Source organism: Astyanax mexicanus, chromosome 18, assembly GCF_023375975.1.
Source record: "Astyanax mexicanus isolate ESR-SI-001 chromosome 18, AstMex3_surface, whole genome shotgun sequence".
Taxonomy (NCBI): Eukaryota; Metazoa; Chordata; class Actinopteri; order Characiformes; family Acestrorhamphidae; genus Astyanax; species Astyanax mexicanus.
The window spans coordinates 36306459-36324652 of record NC_064425.1 but is presented as its reverse complement, the minus strand read 5'-3'; the positions used below and the strand labels follow the sequence as shown (position 1 = coordinate 36324652).

The 18194-nt window shown below is 41.5% G+C and overlaps 1 long non-coding RNA gene across 1 annotated transcript; it reads right to left on the bottom strand.

Annotated features, from left to right (window-relative positions):
- Positions 1–14244: 14244 nt before the first annotated feature.
- LOC125782665 (uncharacterized) lies at positions 14245–16507 on the bottom strand. The gene is made up of 2 exons (XR_007425399.1): positions 15244–16507; positions 14245–15207 (listed from the first exon to the last, which is right to left on the bottom strand). It is a non-coding gene; the product is annotated as an uncharacterized LOC125782665 (long non-coding RNA).
- Positions 16508–18194: the final 1687 nt, after the last annotated feature.

Genomic DNA, 18194 nt, shown 5'->3' with positions numbered 1-18194 from the left:
TCACAAACCCATCACAGACGCATCAGAGACCCATCACAAACCCATAACAGACGCATCACAGACACATCACAAACCCATCACAAACCCATCACAGACGCATCACAGACGCATCACAAACCCATCACAAACCCACCACAAACCCATCACAAACCCATCACAGACGCATCACAAACCCATCACAGACCCATTACAGACACATCACAAACCCATCACAGACCCATCACAAACCCACCACAAACCCACCTCATACCCATCACAAACCCATCACAAACCCATCACAGTCGCATCACAGACACATCACAAACCCATGACAATCCCATCACAAACCCATCACAGACACATCACAGACGCATCACAGACACATCACAAACCCATCACAAACCCATAACAGACACATCACAAACCCATCACAAACCCATCACAAACCCATCACAGACACATCACAAACCCATAACAGACATATCACAAACCCGTCACAGACATATCACAAACTCATCACAGACACATCACAAACCCATAACAGACACATCACAAACCCATCACAGACACATCACAAAACCATCACAAACCCATCACACACCCATCACAAACCCATCACAAACCCATCACAGACGCATCACAGACGCATCACAAACCCATCACAAACCCACCACAAACCCATCACAAACCCATCACAGACCCATCACAAACCCATCACAAACCCATCACAAACCCATCACAGACCCATCACAAACCCACCACAAACCCACCACATACCCATCACAGACACATCACAAACCCATAACAGACATATCACAAACCCGTCACAGACATATCACAAACTCATCACAGACACATCACAAACTCATAACAGACACATCACAAACCCATCACAGACACATCACAAACCCATCACAATCCCATAACAGACACATCACAGACACATCACAAACCCATCACAGACACATCACAGACGCATCACAAACCCATCACAAACCCATCACAGACGCATCACAAACCCATCACAAACAATCACAGACGCATCACAAACCAACCACAGACGCATCACAAACCCATCACAGACGCATCACAGACGTATCACAGACCCATCACAAACCCATCACAAACCCATCACAGACGCATCATAGACACATCACAAACCCATCACAAACCCATCACAGACACATCACAAACCCATAACAGACATATCACAAACCCGTCACAGACATATCACAAACTCATCACAGACACATCACAAACCCATAACAGACACATCACAAACCCACCACATACCCATCACAAACCCATCACAGACGCATCACAAACCCACCACAAACCCATCACAAACCCATCACAAACCCATCACAGACGCATCACAGACGCATCACAGACCCATCACAGACGCATCACAAACCCATCACAAACCCATCACAGACGCATCACAGACGCATCACAAACCCATCACAATCCCATCACAAACCCATCACAAACGCATCATAGACCCACCACAAACCCATCACACACCCATCACAGACCCACCACAAACCCATCACAAACCCATCACAGACGCATCACAAACCCATCACAGACGCATCAGAGACCCATCACAAACCCATAACAGACGCATCACAGACACATCACAAACCCATCACAAACCCATCACAGACGCATCACAGACGCATCACAAACCCATCACAAACCCACCACAAACCCATCACAAACCCATCACAGACGCATCACAAACCCATCACAGACCCATTACAGACACATCACAAACCCATCACAGACCCATCACAAACCCACCACAAACCCACCTCATACCCATCACAAACCCATCACAAACCCATCACAGTCGCATCACAGACACATCACAAACCCATGACAATCCCATCACAAACCCATCACAGACACATCACAGACGCATCACAGACACATCACAAACCCATCACAAACCCATAACAGACACATCACAAACCCATCACAAACCCATCACAAACCCATCACAGACACATCACAAACCCATAACAGACATATCACAAACCCATCACAGACATATCACAAACTCATCACAGACACATCACAAACCCATAACAGACACATCACAAACCCATCACAGACACATCACAAAACCATCACAAACCCATCACACACCCATCACAAACCCATCACAAACCCATCACAGACGCATCACAGACGCATCACAAACCCATCACAAACCCACCACAAACCCATCACAAACCCATCACAGACCCATCACAAACCCATCACAAACCCATCACAAACCCATCACAGACCCATCACAAACCCACCACAAACCCACCACATACCCATCACAGACACATCACAAACCCATAACAGACATATCACAAACCCGTCACAGACATATCACAAACTCATCACAGACACATCACAAACTCATAACAGACACATCACAAACCCATCACAGACACATCACAAACCCATCACAATCCCATAACAGACACATCACAGACACATCACAAACCCATCACAGACACATCACAGACGCATCACAAACCCATCACAAACCCATCACAGACGCATCACAAACCCATCACAAACAATCACAGACGCATCACAAACCAACCACAGACGCATCACAAACCCATCACAGACGCATCACAGACGTATCACAGACCCATCACAAACCCATCACAAACCCATCACAGACGCATCATAGACACATCACAAACCCATCACAAACCCATCACAGACACATCACAAACCCATAACAGACATATCACAAACCCGTCACAGACATATCACAAACTCATCACAGACACATCACAAACCCATAACAGACACATCACAAACCCACCACATACCCATCACAAACCCATCACAGACGCATCACAAACCCTTCACAGACACATCACAAACCCACCACAAACCCATCACAAACCCATCACAAACCCATCACAGACGCATCACAGACGCATCACAGACCCATCACAAACCCATCACAAACCCATCACAGATGCATCACCAACCCATCACAGACGCATCACAAACCCATCACAGACGCATCACAGACGCATCACAAACCCATCACAATCCCATCACAAACCCATCACAGACGCATCACAGACCCACCACAAACCCATCACAAACCCATCACAGACCCACCACAACCCCGTCACAAACCCATCACAAACCATCACAGACGCATCACAAACCCATCACAGACGCATCACAGACGCATCACAAACCCATCACAGACGCATCACAAACCCATCACAGACGCATCAGAGACCCATCACAAACCCATAAAAGACACATCACAGACGCATCACAAACCCATCACAGACGCATCACAGACGCATCACAAACCCATCACAAACCCATCACAGACGCATCACAGACGCATCACAAACCCATCACAATCCCATCACAAACCCATCACAAACGCATCATAGACCCACCACAAACCCATCACAAACCCATCACACACCCATCACAGACCCACCACAAACCCATCACAAACCCATCACAAACCCATCACAGACGCATCACAAACCCATCACAGACGCATCAGAGACCCATCACAAACCCATAACAGACGCATCACAGACACATCACAAACCCATCACAAACCCATCACAGACGCATCACAGACGCATCACAAACCCATCACAAACCTACCACAATCCCATCACAAACCCATCACAGACGCATCACAAACCCATCACAGACCCATTACAGACACATCACAAACCCATCACAGACCCATCACAAACCCACCACAAACCCATCACAAACACATCACAAATCCATCACAGACCCATCACAAACCCACCACAAACCCACCTCATACCCATCACAAATCCATCACAGTCGCATCACAGACGCATCACAAACCCATGACAATCCCATCACAAACCCATCACAGACACATCACAGACGCATCACAGACACATCACAAACCCATCACAAACCCATAACAGACACATCACAAACCCATCACAAACCCATCACAAACCCATCACAGACCCATCACAAACCCACCACACACCCATCACAGACCCATCACAAACCCATCACAAACCCACCACATACCCATCATAAACCCATCACAGTCGCATCACAGACACATCACAGACGCATCACAAACCCATCACAGACACATCACAAACCCATAACAGACACATTACAAACCCATCACAGACACATCACAAACCCATAACAGACATATCACAAACCCATCACAGACACATCACAAACCCATAACAGACACATCACAAACCCATAACAGACACATCACAAACCCATCACAGACACATCATAAACCCATCACAAACCCATCACAGACACATCACAGACCCATCACAGACCCATCACAAACCCACCACAAACCCATCACAGACGCATCACAAACCCATTACAAACCCAGCACAGACGCATCACAGACCCATCACAAACCCATCACAAACCCACCACAAACCCATCACAGACGCATCATAAACCCATCACAAACCCATCACAGACACATCACAAACCCATCACAGACACATCACAAACCCATCACAAACCCATCACAGACCCATCACAAACCCATCACAAACCCACCACATACCCATCATAAACCCATCACAGTCGCATCACAGACACATCACAGACGCATCACAAACCCATCACAGACACATCACAAACCCATAACAGACACATTACAAACCCATCACAGACACATCACAAACCCATAACAGACATATCACAAACCCATCACAGACACATCACAAACCCATAACAGACACATCACAAACCCATAACAGACACATCACAAACCCATCACAGACACATCATAAACCCATCACAAACCCATCACAGACACATCACAGACCCATCACAGACCCATCACAAACCCACCACAAACCCATCACAGACGCATCACAAACCCATTACAAACCCAGCACAGACGCATCACAGACCCATCACAAACCCATCACAAACCCACCACAAACCCATCACAGACGCATCATAAACCCATCACAAACCCATCACAGACACATCACAAACCCATCACAGACACATCACAAACCCATCACAAACCCATCACAGACACATCACAAACCCATCACAAACCCATCACAGACACATCACAAACCCATCACAAACCCATCACAGACACATCACAAACCCATCACAAACACATCACAGATTTATCAAGTCAAGAGTCAAATCAAGAGGCTTTTATTGTAATTACATCTGGGTATAGGTACACAGTATAGTGAAATAACGTTCCTCAGGAACCACAGTGCAGTATGGGACAACAAACAATAGACAACATAAAGTTCAAGGTGTATTGATAGTGCAACATAAGAAAACCTTACATTACATCAAAATGAACACAATAAATACAAAAGACAAGACAATTTAAAAGACAGGACAGTGCAGGATAAGGTGCAGAAATGTGTAACATACTGTAAAATATAGAACATACAGTTTCCCTAAAAGACTATTTCCCTAAAATACTAGCAATTCTTTGCAATTTACATAACATTTTACATAGTAAATTATCCAGTACACATTCTAATTTTGGTCCACTTTGGATTATAAAATAAATATTCAAGATTTCTTAATAAAAAAATTGGTAAAAACTGAGATGGTCAAAATTATTAGCCCCCATGTGATTTTGTGTTTTCAAAGACAATTACCTGGGTTTCAAACCACACCTACCAATCAATTAGATTTGAAAACACGCCTGAGCAATCAATTAGCACTGAACCTTATTTAAATGACTCCAAGAAGAAAAGTTAGTATAACTTGACCACTGAAAGTGATACACTAGGGCTGCTCTGTAATCTTTGTATGAAGCAATATCACCATGCCAAAAAGAAAAGAAATCAGTCTGGACCTCAGACAGAGGATAGTGGACCTTCATTTTCAGGGGGAAGGATATACTGCCATTTCCAAGCGTTTCATGGTTTCTAGAACAGCTGTGCGTTGCATCATTGCAAAGTAAAAAAAAACAAAGCCTGTTAAAAATGAACATGGACGTGGTAGAAAACGCAAGATTTCCAATACTTTGCATGGAAAAATAATCAGAGATGTCAACAGTAATTCCTGGACCTCTGCTAAGATGATTGTTGCTGAACTTGATGGACTTGATGTTTCACACAAAACTGTTGTGAGGGCTCTTTATCATGGTGGACTTCATGGTCATTGTCCAAGAAAAATCCTGTTGCTCTCACAACAGCACATCAAAGCCTGACTGAACGTTGCCAGAGACAATCTGAAACATAAGGGTGAGTTTTGGGAGTCTGTCCTTTGATCTGATGAAACCAAACTTGAGCTGTTTGAGCATTTGTGTCCTGCTTTTGTTTGGTGTAGGAAGGGCGAGGCCTTCAACCCTAAAAATACTGTCCATAATGCTGTGGGGCTGTTTTGCTGCTTCAGGGAGAGGAAACCTTGTTTGGGTGCATGAGACCATAAAAAAGAGGATTATGTGGATATTTTGAAGAACAACATCAGGACTGCTGCCAGTCTAGGTTAGGTCGTTGCAGGGTCTTCCAACAAGACAATGACCCAAAGAATACATCAAAGTGGGTCAAAAACTTTTTGAAAAAAAAACAAAATCAATGTTCTGGAGTGGCCCTCTCAGAGCCCTGATCTCAATCCTATTGAGAATCTGTCGAGGGAGCTCAAGGTTCGGGTCCATGCTCAGAGACCAAGCAACTTGCATGATCTTGAACAATTTGATAGATGAATGGGCTAAAATCCCTCAGGAGACATGTGCCAACCTGGTTAGAAACTTGAAGCAGAAAGGCTACACAATTTACTATTAGTTGTCAGAGGGCTAATAATTTTGACCATTGGATTTTTCTCTTTTTTCTTGTTTCTGTGAAACAAACGAATGAAAATGTTCATTTGACCTTATGCAGGTGTTGTCTTAGTTCTTGTGGACACAGACAAACTATAAAGACCCATATCATATGGCCCATATCATTGAAAGGATTAGGGTTTTATTTGATTTCATAAGGGGGGCTAATAATTCTGACCTTAACTGTATATAATCACAGCAGTTACTAGGGATGCAACGGTACAGTGTGGACACGGTTCGGTTCCTATCGCGATTCTTGGGTCAAGGTTTTGGTTCAGTTTCGATTTATTTATATTATCTAGCTCCAACATGCAGTACGTTTTTAGCCCTTTCTATTTCAAATCAACAATGTGCTCATATTCACACTTGCAGAGCCAATATTAAATAGAAAATGGCACAGATTAAATAAAATCACAAAATGTATTATAAACACAGGAAAACTTAGTCCTACCATTAGTCAAAAACAGGCCAAATTAAATCAAGTGCAGTAATATGCAAAGAAATGCTTGCACACTGTGCTTTATCTGCTGACTGTCTTTTACCTTGTTTTTCAAACTCAACGCTGAAGCCAAAATAGTCCCAAATAGTCCTTTTCGCGTTTAGTCTCATGGTCATGCAGCTGAGAAAGTTTTGTTTAATTAGCCCTCAAATCTTCAGTCTGCCTTTAGAGCTGATTTGCTCCTGGGAAAGTCAGAAAAAAAAATCTGATTGGTTGCTGCATGGTTGTGGAGAGACACACCAAGAGAAGTATATAAAAAAAAGTCTCTCCCGGGTCATAAGCATTCCTGACTAACGCCCACAGAATACAGTGTCCAATCAATAACCACAAATAAAACATTAAAGTTTAATCACCAGCAAGACAAATAAGGACCAGAACCAGACAGAGACAGCTGGATAAACTCAAACTTTTTATTTTTTAACAGGGAATTAACAAACACAAATTAAAGTGTTCCGAACAGGCCGAACCGAATGGTTCGATAAAATACAGAGTATCGTTGCATCCTTGGCAGTTACTAAGGTACAGAATTTATAGTTTTGGGAGAAGCAGCAAATATTGCTGATTGGAATCTGTGTGAGTGTGTGTGTGTGTGGGGGGGGTGTTGGGAGAGTCTGGTAGTGGAGGCTCGGGTGCTCCTGTATTTTCTGCTGGACGGCATCAGAGCGAAGAATCCGTGTGAGGGAAGGGTGGGGTCGTCCACAATGCTGGTGGCTTTGCGGATGCAGCGTGTGGTGTAGATCTCTGAGATGGAGGGTAGAGAGACTCAGATGATCTCCTCAGCTGTCCTCACTATCCGCTGTAGGGTTTTGCGGTCTGAGATTGAGATTGGTCTGAGAAGAACTTGGTGTTCTTCACAATTTCCACTGCAGATCCGTTGATGTTCAGCGGGTGGTGTACACCTGGAGCGCTCCTGAAGTCAACAACCATCTCTTTGGTTTTATTCACGTTTAGAGATAGGTTGTTGGCTCTGCACCAGTCCATCAGCCACTGCACCTGAGGAGGGGAGCTGGTTTTTTATGTGCCTCATGACCAGCTTCTCAAAGCCCTTCATGATGATGGGGTAAGTGCAATGCGACAGTAGTCGCTGAGGCAGGACACTCGAGAATTCTTTGGTACAGGAACACCATCAACCTGGAGGTCATCATGAAGCACACTGGCACAACCGTAGTGCTCAGAGAGATGTTGAAAATGTCTGTGAGAACATCCATGAGTTGGTGTGCACATCGTCTGAGCACTCTGCCAGGTATGCTGTCTGTTCCTAGGGCTTTATGTTGGTTGCCTGTGAGTAGAGTTCTCCGCACATCCGCTGAAGACACAGTAGACACAGAACCTGGTCTTTTAGAGGAGGTGTGGTTTTCGTGCTGTTGTGTGCTTCGAACCTTGCATAGAAGGTGTTCAGCATATCTGGAAGGGAGGCATGTCCTGAAAGTGGCCGTGGATTTTCTTTGCGTAGGTGCACTTTGCCTCTCTGATCCCCCGGGAGAGCTTAACTCTAGCTGTCCTGAGGCCAGCCTTGTCCCCTGACTTGAAGGCCTTGTCTCGGTTTCTCAGCAGCACACGCACCTCATCCACAGCTTCTGGTTGGGGCGAGTTGTGATGGTTTTGGATACAGTAACATCATCAATGCTCTTGCTGATGTAGCCAGTCAGTCTGTGTACCCCTCCAGGTTTATGGAGTCATCAGATGTAACAGCTTCTCTGAAAATGTCCCTGTCAGTGTGCTCATAACAGTCCCGAAGAGCAGAGATGGCTCCTGGAGGCCAGGTTGTCACTTGCTTTATCTCTGATTTGGCACATCTCATGAGCTGTCTGTATGCTGGGATGAGCATCACAGAGATGTGGTCCAAGTAACCGTAGTGTTGGCATGGCTCTGGTCTGTACGCACCAGGAGGTACCGATGTACGCGTTGGAAAATCCACATGCTGGTGAAAGCTGGGCAACAGAGACTTCAGGTTACTGTGATTAAAATCACCAGCAACAGTAAACAGTCCGTTGGGGTGTGAGTTCTGGAGTTTGGAGATAACAGTGTACTGCTCGTGCAGAGCACCGTTAGCATTAGCACTAGGTGCTACATACACTGCTATTATGTACACGTTGCTTAGCTTTCTTTCATCACTGACACATAGCAGACACATCACAGACATATCGCAGACACATCACAGACCCATCAACGACACACCGCAGACACATTGCAGACACATCGCAGACACATCACAGACCCATCAAAAACCCATCACCAGTGTTGGGAGTAACGGCGTTAAAATAACTTTTTTTCAGTAAGGAGTAATCTAACTAATTACTCTGACTGTAACTATAACACCGTTACCATTTCCGACACCCCGTTACTGCACGTTACTTTAGCCGCTCTATGAACTTTTTATTTTTTTAACTTCGCTTTGCCCTGGTTAACCCCTCCTCTTTCCGGTGAACTTGAGCTTCTGGCCGCTGTGCCTGTGGTTTGGCGTGGTGAAGTGAGGCACAATTGTGACGATTTGCTGCTCTAATCAATTCAGTGATTGTGGTGGACAGGCCAAGCTCCGATTTAAGGACATTAAGCTCTTTTTAGCTGCTCCGGTTTTTGTGGTGCTGCTGCTTTCTCTTTTAGAGCTTAGATTCTCCGCCCGAACCCGACCTGACCCGAGGACCGACCCGAAATCGGGCTCCTATTTTTGTTTATATAAAGCTCTGGTGTGATCATCACAATGTTGCTAAGTAACCAATTATTATCGTTCACTACAGCGAACGAAATAGCGAAAACTGAAAGTGAAAAAACATTTGTGTTAACTGAATCTAATAAAAACGATAATTAAAAGGAAAAAACATAACTATCTCAAACTGTATTTTGTGTTTCTTAAACTAACTAAAACGAACTGAAATTACTGATAGAATACCCTAATTTTCGTGTTTAATTTATTTATAAGCGCTGTTGTACAGCGGGTGGTGTTGTGTCGATTCTATTTGCGAAGTGGAGTCGGATTCAGCAGGGAGTCGGATATGGCACAGCAGCAGCAGCACGCGGCACCTCATAGTCCGTGGCATTTGTTCTTATTTAAAGCGCTCGCGCTAACCGCAAAATACAACAGAAAACACTGAGAAACTGCAGAACTATGTATGGGATTACAATATGAGCATGCGGCAGATGAAAGAGAAACAGGAGATGCAGTGTGTGAGAACCTTTACCTGTGAGTAGCTCATACACATACACAATAATAGTAAATACATAATTGATTTCCTTTTTTTTGACAGGCAAATAATAAAAGTAACGTGATAGTTACTTTTACTGGTAACTAGTTACTTTTATAGTGAAGTAACTCTGTTGTTGCACAGCTGTAGAACCCTCGCCTGTCAGTTGATCTGCATACGTTGTTCTCTCAGTCACCTGGAAAGGCCCAATCCAGCCAGGCTCGTTCCCCTTTCGTGCGCAATGGCGGAGGAACCCTCACTCTGTGTCCGGACTGGTCCACCTTTGCACCACGTTCTCCTTCTCCCCCTGTGTAAACAGATCTGAAACGAGACTTTTGTATTCGTTATAATCATGTTTAAGGTTCTCTATTCATTTTGGAAGTCTTTTAGGGGTCCTCCGTGTCTCCTTCCTGCAAGTTAAAATACATGGTCAAAATACATTTATCACACTTAACTTGAGCTCTAATTTCCCCTTGGAAGTTAATTATTTCATATTTAAATTTTGTCTGTGCACAGATTTCAGCCCAATTTTTGTTTTCTTACCTTCTTCAGTTGTCTTTCAGTTATATTCACTCATGAGTTTTACTGTCAAAAGTGCTTTCAATCCGTAACATTTAGTCATTTCTTTAAATCCCTAACTTTTAGGAATTTTCAATTTTAAATTGCAACATTTAATTATCATCACCATTAATTACTTGCTTTTACCTTCCTTTTGATCACATCCCTCTCCCTTTTAGTGTAGAAAAACTTGGAAATACATCTAAATCATGTTTTTTTTATATATAGCTCCATGCAAAGTTTTAATGATCAGCTGCTCTACTCTCCCCTTCATCTCCACTTTAATAATAGAATTTCAGGGCCCAAAGTTTTAAACTCTGCACAAACTACACACAATGTGGCTTCTGTCTCAGGAATGGTTCCATATTAATGTATTGGGCTTTCTTGGGTTACTTTTGCTTGGACTTTAGAATCACCGCTTGTGGCTATATTATTTTACCTGCCACTTTAATTTTCTGCAGTGTGCTATTTTACTAAGAAATTATGTTTCTGACTTTTTCAATTCCCAAGATTTTATAAAGACTTGATTTCTATATTTAGTTGATTTTATTTAGTGCTTTAAGAATTGGGAGAAGTGGAACGTGATTATTTTTCTCTGTATCAATCGTTCCATTACAGACAATAATATTAGCAATATCAATAAACAATTTTATGCTTTGCTTTGTTCTTGTTATTATAGCAAATACAATCCGAACAATGCCTTTCATTTCCTGATAAATATTTTCAATATGTATTTATGCATATACAATGCCAAGCAGATTGCTTTTCACAATTATCAACAATACATCTATTTCCTTAACCAATTTATCAAATCTCACTTACTGTTTCCCTTGCTCAAAAAGAATGGCTTACATGTTGAACAGTGAAAGTTTAATTTTGTGATTTCTAAGTTTCTTATTTCTTCTTTTTAAATTAGGATTGAGTGTGTCTTAGAGTTAAGACTGTTACAATATTGCTGAAAGTAATTGCTCAGCTGCATAGTGGTTGTTTTAAAACCATACTTTAAAAAGATAAACAAGCTAAAAGTTTAAAAAAAAAAAATGCTCTATATCTATAAAATAATGATTGGTCAAAAATGGTGGTAATATTGGTGATCTATTTACATCTCCCCCTTTTTTTTTGAAACAGAATTTCTGTTTCAGAAAACTTAACACAAAATTGCTCCACCCTCTGTTGTCTTTCCCCTGTCCACTGGGCTGGTCTACCCTGCACAAGCCTCCACTGACACACACCCCATCACTCCATTCATCCACTCACTCTCCCCCTGGGCTGCGCTTCCCTTCCACGATGTTTTCTCCGTTTTCTGTTAAAATGCATGTGGTGGTCAGATCGAGACTGTGCCTGCCTTAGGTTGTCCCGTTGTAGTACGTTGGGATCTTACCCGTCTTTGGCTAACCAGCCTATCCCACTGAACCACACACAGCGTAGCAGCACTGTTTTATCAACATTCAGTGCTGTAGTGTTCAGGGTACAGCTAGGGAACGCAACCCCAGGTATGTCATACTGACAGAAACTCACACTCTGATGTGTACCGTGAAAGCCCGTGCAAGGCACCAAGTACCCATGGTTTATTAGTTGTTATTATTTGATACATATTTCATTTATTACCATCATTATTACCTTTTCTCTTCCACTTAATTTAGCTCAAATCATTTGCTTTTATGCCACTGCTCTGAAATAGACCCAAAATAGTGCATGTCAATGAATAATTATTTAGATTTGGCATCTGTACCACAAGGTTAAGTTTTGGTCCAGTTTTATTTAATATATACATAAATTATATTGCTTGCTCTGCTTCTCAGATTGCAAACTTTACCATTATGCAGATTTTACCATTATGCAGATGAAACAATGTTATATTGCTCAGCTGATTTTGTTCATGCTACAGCCAGAAAATTATGCATTTGTTTTATAGGTGGCATTGTATAAGCATGAAAACTAAATTTATGCTGTTTTCCAGATCTCGTTTTAGTCTAATTTAATACTATACAGAAAGAAAGTAAAGCAAGTTCGTCATTGCAGAAAGTAAAGCATATTGAAAGCAAAATAGAAAGCTCATTTTTTCAATACATGTGATTATGTCTCCTTATCAGAAAAATACCAAATTCCCTGTAGCTTGAAATAGATGCAACACTGCGTTTCCTTAAAAAATAATAATAATAATAATAAAAATAAGGTCTTTCCTCACTGGTTTCTGAAATCTACTATCGCTCTTAAGATAATCAAAATATTAGCATAGACGGATATACATGAGATCATAGAGAAATTAGATATTACATCTGTCTGATAGGTGATGCTAGGACTGAACTGAGATCAGTCTGAATAAGAAACGAATATTAAGATAATTAACTAAATCACCTGATAGAAAAAGCTGTGTTTGGAATGGCTCGCTCATTAATTCATTCACCATTCACTATGTAGCATTTTCTATTCATTGAACTGGTTATTTAAGAATCAAACAAGAAACCATATTTATTTGTCCTGCTCTGAGGACATCTTACACAGCAGTACTGCATGGCATAGTATATTTTGGAATTTCTAGCATACATCTTCTGTACAATATTATTATAATATAATGTAATTAATAGTGAACTATATGGGGAAAAATATACTGCTGAGTTTCGACAAAGCATTGTAAAAATGGCCAATCCAAATTGCTTAGTATTTCTGCAATAGGAGACGATTCCGAAACAGCCACACACAGTCATTTTTTCATTATTAGCTTTGCTTATAGAATATAGAGTTAGACATATGTCCCTGTTGGGTTAGCGCCCCCAAGATATAGTCCAATACCCAAAATTAAGCTAATTATTTTCCTCAATTCTGTCTCCATAATCCCTGTATTAAACTCTCTAAATTCTCTAATTATCTATCCAGTCACACACCTCTCTGACATTATTCAACAACTTAATTATTTATATTAACACTTCCCCAACCTTGCTTACATTAAAGTACACTGTACTCATGATTGGGTATTCACATTTTCACATTTATTTTTGGAACTGTCTTATAACGTATGCATATGTATATTATATTATATTTCTATTTCACATTAGTCACTGTCATAATAGATGTCATTGCACTTTACTCTGTTAATTATTTAATTATTCATTACCATTAGTAACATCTACTGCACTGCTCCGTTTACAGATAGATCCTTACCCTGTATAGTTAGGTTTTTCATATCCTTATATTTTCTTATATATATATATATATGTTTCTATCCATACAAAAACCTTTTCCCCCTGTTCACCTCTGTCCCCCATTTTCACTGTGTATTACTCTATTTCCCTACTGAACTGATGTTCTATTTTCTATGATATCTCACAAGTGTTAATTCACAAATAACCAACCTCTCAGTCTAAAACCAATAGGCTGAACCAACTCCACCTACTTCACCTTGGACTCCTCCCCTGCAGTGGGACTCATCCATTCCTATTTCGTTGACACACAAGAGTTCGTACACTCAACCAATCACATCGCTCGCAGGAGCCCCGCTCACACACAGTTTCACACACACTCCAACACATACGCACACACTTCTGTTTCACGCACTCTGTCTCACACACACTCTTTAATTCGCTGCCACACAAGATACACATTTTCTGTTTCTCTCACAGGAAAACTGGACATGCACACTTTTAATCCCTGTAACAGACACTCGTAGACCCTTTTCTTTTTCTCTCTGTCAGTCGCACATACACAATCACAAAGTCAGACACACTCAGTCCCTGGAATAAGCACACATACACACGCATACTCTCTCACACTTATTGGCCACAGACTCACTTCCCTCAAACTTATAGTTTATACTGCCATGTATACCCCGTTTTATTTGTTTTGTTATTTCTTCCAGCCGAATAAAAATAGAGAAGTAGGTACACGTCTACCCGAACAGGGACAACATCTGTTCTTTTTAACCGAATTAAAATAGAGAAGTAGTGTACTTCGTCTACCCGAGCAGGGACAACTTCTGCTCTTTTTAACCGAATTAAAATAGAGTTGAGTAGGTACAGCGTCTACTCTGGCTTGTTTATGAGCGGATCAATCTCGAGGTGAGCCTTACACCTGGCCTTTATCCGAACTTCTCGTCAGAAGCCGGGGGGAGACGCCAGCATCCAATCCTTAACCCTTGAGTAGGAACAGCATCTACTCTTTTTTATAAACCCTTGAGTAGGAACAGCATCTACTCTTTTTTATAAACCCTTGAGTAGGAACAGCATCTACTCTTTTTTATAAACCCTTGAGTAGGAACAGCATCTACTCTTTTTTATAAACCCTTGAGTAGGAACAGCATCTACTCTTTTTTATAAACCCTTGAGTAGGAACAGCATCTACTCTTTTTTATAAATAGCTTGGTATGCTTCCTGCTCTCCTCCGGACAGCAGCCAGAGCGCCGCTCCACTCAAATTTGAAATAGCCAATATGCAGAATTTGATTAAACAGGCTCTGCTTACCTGGTTTGTTAAGTTCGGCCGTGAGTGGATCAGTGCCGGATGCTGTCCTTCGTCAGACTCGTTCAGAGGTCGGGGTCACCAAATTGTTGTAGAAATGAAAATGAAAGGTGGGCTACTCCCACCTCTCGTCCGGGGTACAACTCCCCTGCGTGTTCGTTTGATAGAGAGAGTCAGACAGATGGAGTGAAGTTGAAAGCAAACCAGGTATTTATTACAAAGTACTGAATATTCAGGAGAACCCACACATGAAAGACCGTCTAACAGCCGTCCCAGCATAAGTTCTGACCCCCCTCTGATCTGACTCCATGTTTTATACCCAAAATGACGTGAGACCTGCTGATGAGGCGTTACTAACGATTAGCTCATGTTAATATGCATAATTTCACGTGTTAGTACTCAAGTTTCACGTGTCTGACCGGACCACTAGTGTTTGGCCTTGACTGTGTTCTTCCAGAATGAAACATCGTGGCACTATCTGTGTGTGTGCGTCACCCCCCGCTTTGAAGCAGAGGTCTTTTAGGGAGGCACTCACTCATCCAAAGGCTGCTTTGATCTAATAGCCTTTTTTGTAGCAATTTAGCCCCGTACCAGTCGAATTGATGACCGTTAGTTAGGGTCATGCAGTATTAAACAAAATACTTCAAGCCTGAGCTACATCTCATATGTTATATGTTAATGTGTTAGTAAATGTATCATGTGGGTTAATTTGTCATATAATAAAGTCTGTGTTAGTCACATGCCATATCAAACAATGTTTTACTATATGTGTAAAGGATATATTGTGATTATTGGTTAATCTTTTATATAAATGCGTGTAAAATACACTGAGTAATAAAAATGATCAGATACAATGTGAGTATTGGTTATGCATATTGAATACAAGGTTTCACACAATGATTATGTCACTAAAATAAGTAATCATAACTGAAAGATATTTGTCAATCAACCCAAAGTATAATTAACTGAAAGATATTTGTCAATCAACCCAAAGTATAATAAACAGTTACTCTTTATAACTCAGTTACTTTTTTGGAGAAGTAACGAGTAACTATAACTAATTACTTTTTCAAAGTAACGTGCCCAACACTGCCCATCACTGACACATCACAGACACATCACTGACACATCACTGACAGGTCAGACACATTACAAACCCATCACAGACACATCACATACACATTACAGACCCATCACTGATACATCACTGACACATCACAGACATATCACAGACCCATCACAGATACATCACAGACATATCACAGACATATCACAGGCACATCACAGGCACATCACAGATACATCACAGACATATCACAGGCACATCACATACACATCACAGACATATCACAGACATATCACAGGCACATCACAGACACATTACAGACCCATCACAGACACATCACAGACACATCACAGGCACATCACTGACACATCACAGACACATCACTGACAGGTCAGACACATTACAAACCCATCACAGACACATCACATACACATTACAGACCCATCACTGATACATCACAGACACATCACAGAACCATCACTGACACATCACAGACACATCACTGACACATCACAGACATATCACAGACCCATCACAGATACATCACAGACATATCACAGACATATCACAGGCACATCACAGATACATCACAGACATATCACAGACATATCACAGGCACATCACATACACATCACAGACACATCACAGGCACATCACAGACATATCACAGACATATCACAGACACATTACAGAACCATCACAGACATATCACAGACATATCACAGACATATCACAGACATATCACAGACATATCACAGACACATTACAGAACCATCACAGACATATCACAGACACAACAGAGAAGTGTGCGCCAGCACACTGAACAGCACAGTGTGTACTAGTGTATAAACCACTGTCCTGTTATGTAATGGTGTGTAAAACACTGTTCTGTAGGGTGTATTTGTGTATGCACCACTGTCCTGTTGTGTAAGGGTGTATAAAACACTGTCCTGTTGTGTAATGGAGTATAAACCAAAGGTTCCCTTTTTAAAATGTTCTATTTATTTCTTTTATGTATATATTCTATTCATCTATAGTAAATGTCAGTTTTTATTTCTATTTTTTTATAAATTTTTTATTTATCTCTTTTAAACTGTAAATGCTCAGCGGCATTGTAAATGAGGGACCCCTCCAGTGTAAATAATGGTTAATTGCTTAATTAATATTCAGTGTTGCAAACCCAGTTTTTACATAAACAATAAACAGAATAAAATAACTTTACTCTTCCATTATATGAGCTGCTGGTGTATCTTCACAGTGTGACGCGCAGTTAGTCTCCTTTGCGCTCTGTAAATAGGAATGAACAGAAGTCAGAGTGCAGCTGCATCTTAAAGGGGATGAATACTGACACACTGATTGGTTTATTCCAGGTTATGCCCAAAACACACCCATGAATAATTAAGGGAATTAAAACACGCCTTTCATGCCATTGGAGCATCGCAAGGTGTATTTTTTTATGGTCCCACCCATGCAGTCATTGGTCCCACCTCGACTAGGTGTAATCCAGCCCTTTTACAATAACCACACCTTTTTGAATAGAGCTGGAAAACGTTTAAAAAAATAAATTTTGTGGGGATATAAAAATGTAACAATATAAGCAGAGGTTACGTTATTTAAATGC